Source organism: Nansenia antarctica (assembly GCF_963989245.1).
Source record: "Nansenia antarctica genome assembly, chromosome: 2".
In the NCBI taxonomy this organism is placed as follows: Eukaryota; Metazoa; Chordata; class Actinopteri; order Argentiniformes; family Microstomatidae; genus Nansenia; species Nansenia antarctica.
In genome coordinates, this window is record NC_137675.1 from 65,278,369 (window position 1) to 65,284,542 (window position 6,174).

Consider the following 6,174-nt stretch of genomic DNA (forward strand, 5'->3'; position numbering starts at 1 on the left):
CAGTGGCACTAAACCTCTCAAATAGATTTAATTACTGGCCATATGATTCTGTACATATATCTGTACATATTGTAAACCTTTATGGCTTTTGCACTATGCACTATTGCACTAGACTATCTGTCTAGTGATGTGAATGCGTTTCGTTGTCTGTCTCTGTACTTGTACTCTGCCAATGACAATTAAATTGAATCTGAATCTGATTCATTTTGGAGGAAAACATGGAGGATAACTTTGTAGACCTAATAGTCCTAAAAATGTTTTTATGATGAACAATTCACTGTTAATCTTAAAAACTCTGTTAACAAGCAATTATATAGACAATTATTCACAGGAACCTTTACGTTAATTAATGAAGACATAATCTGTCATTCTTTTGAGTGTTGAGCTTCTGGTGGGCTGTGCTATTTCATCAGGCTGATTATGTCTGAGCCTGCAGTGGCATCTGTTCAGCTTCTTTTCCTAGGGTTGTGTACTCTGGCCTTCCCTGCTCACTTCTCCTGTGGCAGATGTGGTGAGGGCTGCTTTCCATTCAACAGGATACATTACATTCACCACCTACCCAGATGTTCAAGTCTACTTTTATTCTCACACACATTTACATGTCTGTGTAAGTAGATAATCCTTTTTTACCAAAGAGCTGTTATTGTTGAAAGGCCTGACAATTTCAGATGAAACATTGACTTAATGCTAGGCTTTTAATTTCTTTGGATTTGGTCAGGGAGATCAAAGCAGGATCAGATAGAGTACTTTAAGGTGAAGGAGGGAATACTGTGCTTCTGTTGAGGTCCCGGCTGTCATTCACACTACTGAAAGCTAAACGTGGGAGAAGGGAAAGATTTGTTCAAGTTGAAAAGGTATGGTACAATACATGCACAATTACTGCAGGTGCCTTATTTTATAATTAGTTTGTAATTAAATTTGTATTTGTTTTTTCATACAAGTGTACATACAAGACAAAGACCAGACAACAAGGGAACATAACCAGACAGCCATTCCATACCCCCTCCGCCCAACCCTAATGTGTTGGGTTTCTACAATAAATGTTAATACAGTAACAACCTTATGTACAAGTGATTACATCAAAGTAGAAATAATGAGATTACACTTTCAATTGCCTGATAAAGCAAAACATATTGTTTCTTTAGCATCTATGCAACTGAAAGCTCCATCTGAAGGACATCTATAAATGAAAGCAATCACTGCTGCTTCGGGAGCAAATTGTACAGCTATCATGTTTTTCAGCCTGATAACCAAATATGGTCCTGCTGTCATTGTTCAGCAAAAGAACAAATAGAGCATAACCTTAGTAACTGCTCCTCTTGAGACATCTACTACCCCCCAGCACTGCGTCTCCTGAGACACCTGCTTTTCCCCTATACTGTGTCTCCTAAGACTTCTACTGCCCCCCTATAAACAAATACATAATTATCACGATGACTGCCAAATATCACAACGACTGCCAATGGCCCCTGGCCTGAGCTAGATTACTCTTCTTGCTACAACTGGGGAATTGATAATTAATTTGCTTAGTCAAATGTATCGATTGTAAGTCGCTTTGGAATAAGGCGTCTGCTAAATGGCAAAAATGTAAATGTAAAATGTAAGCACAGGGTAGGGTATTTTTATCTAAATGATGCTGGATGAACCTGACGCCAGACACTGCCAAAATCTACACACCTCTGAACACTGTAAAATCATAGAATAGATAGATAGATATATAGATAGATAGATAGATAGATAGATACATAGACAGATAGATAGATAGATAGATAGGTAGGTAGATGCATACATAGATACATAGATACATAGATAGTTTATTTTAGTATCACTCCACAATAATGCCGCAATTGAACAATAAAAAAATACAGAATATATATATATATTTTAAATACATCTAAAATCATGCAAAAAGGAAAACAAAGTGCAAGGTAGATTGAACTGTGTTCGCAACTCCTAGAATGTCTGGCGGTGACAATCCTTAGTAATGTCAAGGATGGTGTGTGTAGGTGCCTTATTTAAGATATTAATGACAAAGATATAACTATATTTATTTCATAAATGAACTGCTACTAAATTGAAATTGCAGGTCTGAAAACTCATATTCTGTCACAAATCATTTATATGATAATCTTAATCTGAATCACTGGTGTCCCAATGAGCTGTTTATAAAAAATTATCCAGGGGTCCTACTGGCAGAGTGAACTCTCCACAACCTGTTCTAAGACATACATTAGCAGATCACACCATACATCTTCAAGAGAACTGCCAGTAGCACACATTTAGAGGACTCAATCGTAACTCCACGCAATAATCGTTAATAGTTCAGCACCCTATAAATCCAAACAAAAATATATTTTCGAAGAAACATGAGGGAAAAAAATACTTTGTATATTGAAGTTGTATATGTGAGGGGATTGACCCACAGCTGACCTTTTGGATTTTAAACAGAGTGATTTAGCGCTGCTCAGTGGAGGGATGAGACATCACATAGTACCAGTCAGGACTGGTCCATGAATGCAGCCTAGCTAAGACATAAACCATGAGGAGATGTAGACACAGGAATGTGAGGGGGAGAATCACACGTTTTCACAGTGCCACACTTAAATCTATGGACTTGACTGATCGGGACCCGTTGTATCACCTGTTAAGTCTGTGGGAGTCAAAGCATTATGTCTAACTGAATGTTTTACACAATATTTTATGTCCTAGAAACAGTTGTCGGACAATGTTATTGGAAGAATTGAGGTGAGGCCTATAGGCCTATGCTTGATTGAATATGGTGCTAATTATTTGTTACACTGAGTCTGACTGATCATTTTAATGAATGAATGAATGAATGGACTTTATTGTCATTGCTACAGTACAGGTACCAAACAACGACATTTAGGAGGGGTGGCTCCCCTGGTGTTAGGAAAGGGGGGAAAAAAACACTTTTAGAAAAAGAAAAAAAAATGAGGAGCTGGTTTACATAAATAAAGGCTATGTACACAATCCACTGTACTATACTGCACAGATAGTCAACTAGGGTTGTCATATTGCACAATAGTATTTTTTCACGTTATTTAAAGTGTCACAGTTTGCAGGCTTGAAATGTACATGTTTGTGCCTCAGCACTACACCTGATTTTTTCAGTCCAGCAGCTGCCATACAATCCGTCCAGACTGTCCAGGGCCCAGAACTTAGGTCTTTGCTGTGTTCAGGGCCTGGACGGCCCTGTGGTAGAAGCAGTTCTTCAGTCTGTTTGTCTTAGCGGCCAGGGTCCTGAACCTCCTTTTCGAGGGCAGCCTGGTAAAGTGTACGTGCCCAGGGTGGGTCGGGTCCCTGGAGATCTTTGAGGCCTTCCTGAGACAGCGTGTGTTGTACAGCTCTTCCAGAGAGGGGAGGGGGGCGCCGGTGATCTTTTGTGCTGTTCTCACTACTCTCTGTAGCGCATTTCTCTCCGCTGTTGTGCAGCTGGAGAACCAGTTGCAGATGCCGTAGGTGAGGATGCTCTCCACTGCGCCGCGGTAGAAGGCCACCAGTATCTCCTGCTTGTTGTGTTCCTTCCTGAGGCATCTCAGGGTGTATAGCCGCTGTTGTGCCCTCTTGATGGTGCCTTTTGTGGTGTCCTTCCAGGTCAGGTCATCCCGCATGTGGTGTCCCAGGAATCGGAGGGTTGAGACTCTCTCCACGCTCTCTCCGTCGATGAGCAGGGGCTGGATCTCGGACTTTTTCCTCCTGAAGTCTACGATGAATTCCTGGGTCTTTGACTTGTTCAGCAGCAGGTTGTTGACCTTGCACAGCTTGCTCAGTTGCTCTACCTCATCCCTGTACGCCGCCTCGTCCCCCCCCGAGATACATCCCACCACGGTGGTGTCGTCTGCAAACTTTACAATGTAGTTGCTGGGGTGGACGGGGGTGAAGTCGTGGGTGTAGAGGTTGTAGAGGATGGGGCTTAGCACGCAGCCCTGGGGGGATCCAGTGCTGAGGCTGAGGGCTGTGGAGGTGTGGGGGCCCACCCGCACCCTCTGGGGGCGGTCGGTCAGGAAGTCCTTGATCCACGCACATATAGAGTGTGATAGACCCAGGTCTAGTAGTTTGGTCACTAGCCTGTCTGGAAGGATGGTGTTGAAGGCGGAGCTGAAGTCCACGAAGAGCAGTCTCGCGTAGCTGTTTCCCCTCTCCAGGTGGGATAGAGTGGCGTGGAGAGTCGTCGCGATGGCGTCCTCTGTGGACCTGTGGGCTCTGTAGGCGAACTGGTATGGATCCAGGTTGGGCGGGAGGCGTGTGAGTATGTGGGCCCGGACTAGTTTCTCGAAGCACTTCATGATGATTGGTGTGAGTGCCACCGGGCGGTAGTCGTTTAGGCAGCTCACCGTGCTTTTCTTCGGGACTGGGATGATAGTTGAGGTTTTCAGGCAGGGTGGGACGGTGGCCTGGGACAGGGACTGGTTAAAGATGTTGGTGAAAACCCCGGCCAGCTGGTCGGCGCAGTCTCTCAGCACCCGTCCCAGGACGCCATCCGGCCCCGAGGCTTTCCTGGGGTCCACCACCTTCAGTACGCGTCTCACTTCATGCTCTGTGAGGGTGAGGCTGCTGAGAGCTGGAGAGAGTGGTGTTTGTGTTGCGGTTACCTCCGTTCGCCCCTCGTCGAACCGGGCGTAGAAGGTGTTCAGCTTTCCCGCCAGCAGGGGGTCGTCCTCTGCGGCTGTGAGCCTGTTGGCTCTGAAGTTTGTCATCTGCTGAACCCCCTGCCACATCCGCCTGGAGTCGTTGCTCAGGAGGCATTCCTCAATCTTCTCTCTGTGCTCTGCCTTGGCCGCTTTGATTCCGCGCTTTAGGTTGGCCCTGGTGGAGCTGTACAGCGGTGTGCTCTTCCCTGCGAAGAAGGCGTTGTCCCTCTCGTTGATCAGTTTTTGGACCTTCCCAGTCATCCATGGCTTCGTGTTGGGGTAGACCCGGACCCGTTTGTCCACGGTGACTGAGTTGGTGCAGTTCACTATGTGGTTCAGAACCGACGACGTGTACTGTTCCAGGTCCTCATGCTCATATTCCTGCCATAGGGTGTCATTTAGGCAGATCTGCAGTGGAGCAGACCCTTCTGGCCAGGTTCTGACAGTCTTAGTGGTGATGGGAGCACTTTTCCCCATGGTAGTGTATGCAGGAATCAGGAGGATTGACACATGGTCAGACATGAGCAGAACATTAAGAACATTTCTATACCATCATAACAGTGTGGCATCTTCAAATCTCTCTTCTTCCTGAATCCTTGATACTTGCTATGTCTGTCACTCTCATTTAGACTGAGTTAGATGGGCAGCTGAGAGGTTCGGCTCCCACAGAGCACATGACAGGACACTGGACATGACACTGAACACTATCATGACTGCCTGAAAGAAGCTGTAAGTCACCTTGAGCTAGGAAAACATGTCCTGTGAATGGCCATGATACCACAAGGAGTTCAACAGCGGTGTTAGAGTGACCCCATCACTTTCCTCCCAAGTAGTACTCGCATGAGGCCTGGGCCTCCACCTATTAAAGTACTCTGTCAGATCAGGATTTGACCAAATCCAAAGCAATCAAAAGCTTAGTGTTAACTCAATGTTACATCTGAAACGGTCAGGCCTGTGTGTCCTTTCAACATCAACACCTCTTTGCTGAAAAGGATTATCTGACATTATCTCTCTCTCTACCTAATCCTTGTTTATGGGACACTTCTCTGTTGAACACAGTTCAAACACGCCTATCAGGTTAGAGTTAACAAAGTCCCCTTTCCCTTGCTCCCCCTCCTGTAAGTCAGCCTGACTTACAAATGAGCCTGGCGTCTGACCTCATGAATAGATTGTGTGATGTTTGTGTGCACACACATTAAGGAGCAATATCTCTCATTTACCTTGGTTCCATATTTTGCCCCTGCGGCCCATTCCAGATAGGGGACATTTATGTGATTTCAAATGAAGGGAACAGCATACTCAGCGATGAATGCTTATTACAGATAAAGGCAATAACTGCAACAGTTATGGCCAAAATGGTATTGTATTTTAAAGCTGGAGCTGGATGTTGCTGACGTCTCTAACCTTACCATTACAACACTAATATGATTTACCCATTATGCAGCGGAAGGTAATGGTTAGTGGGAAATGTTTTTCCGCACACCTTGGCCTTTGGGAATCAAAGCAGTGACTGGCGGGGGGT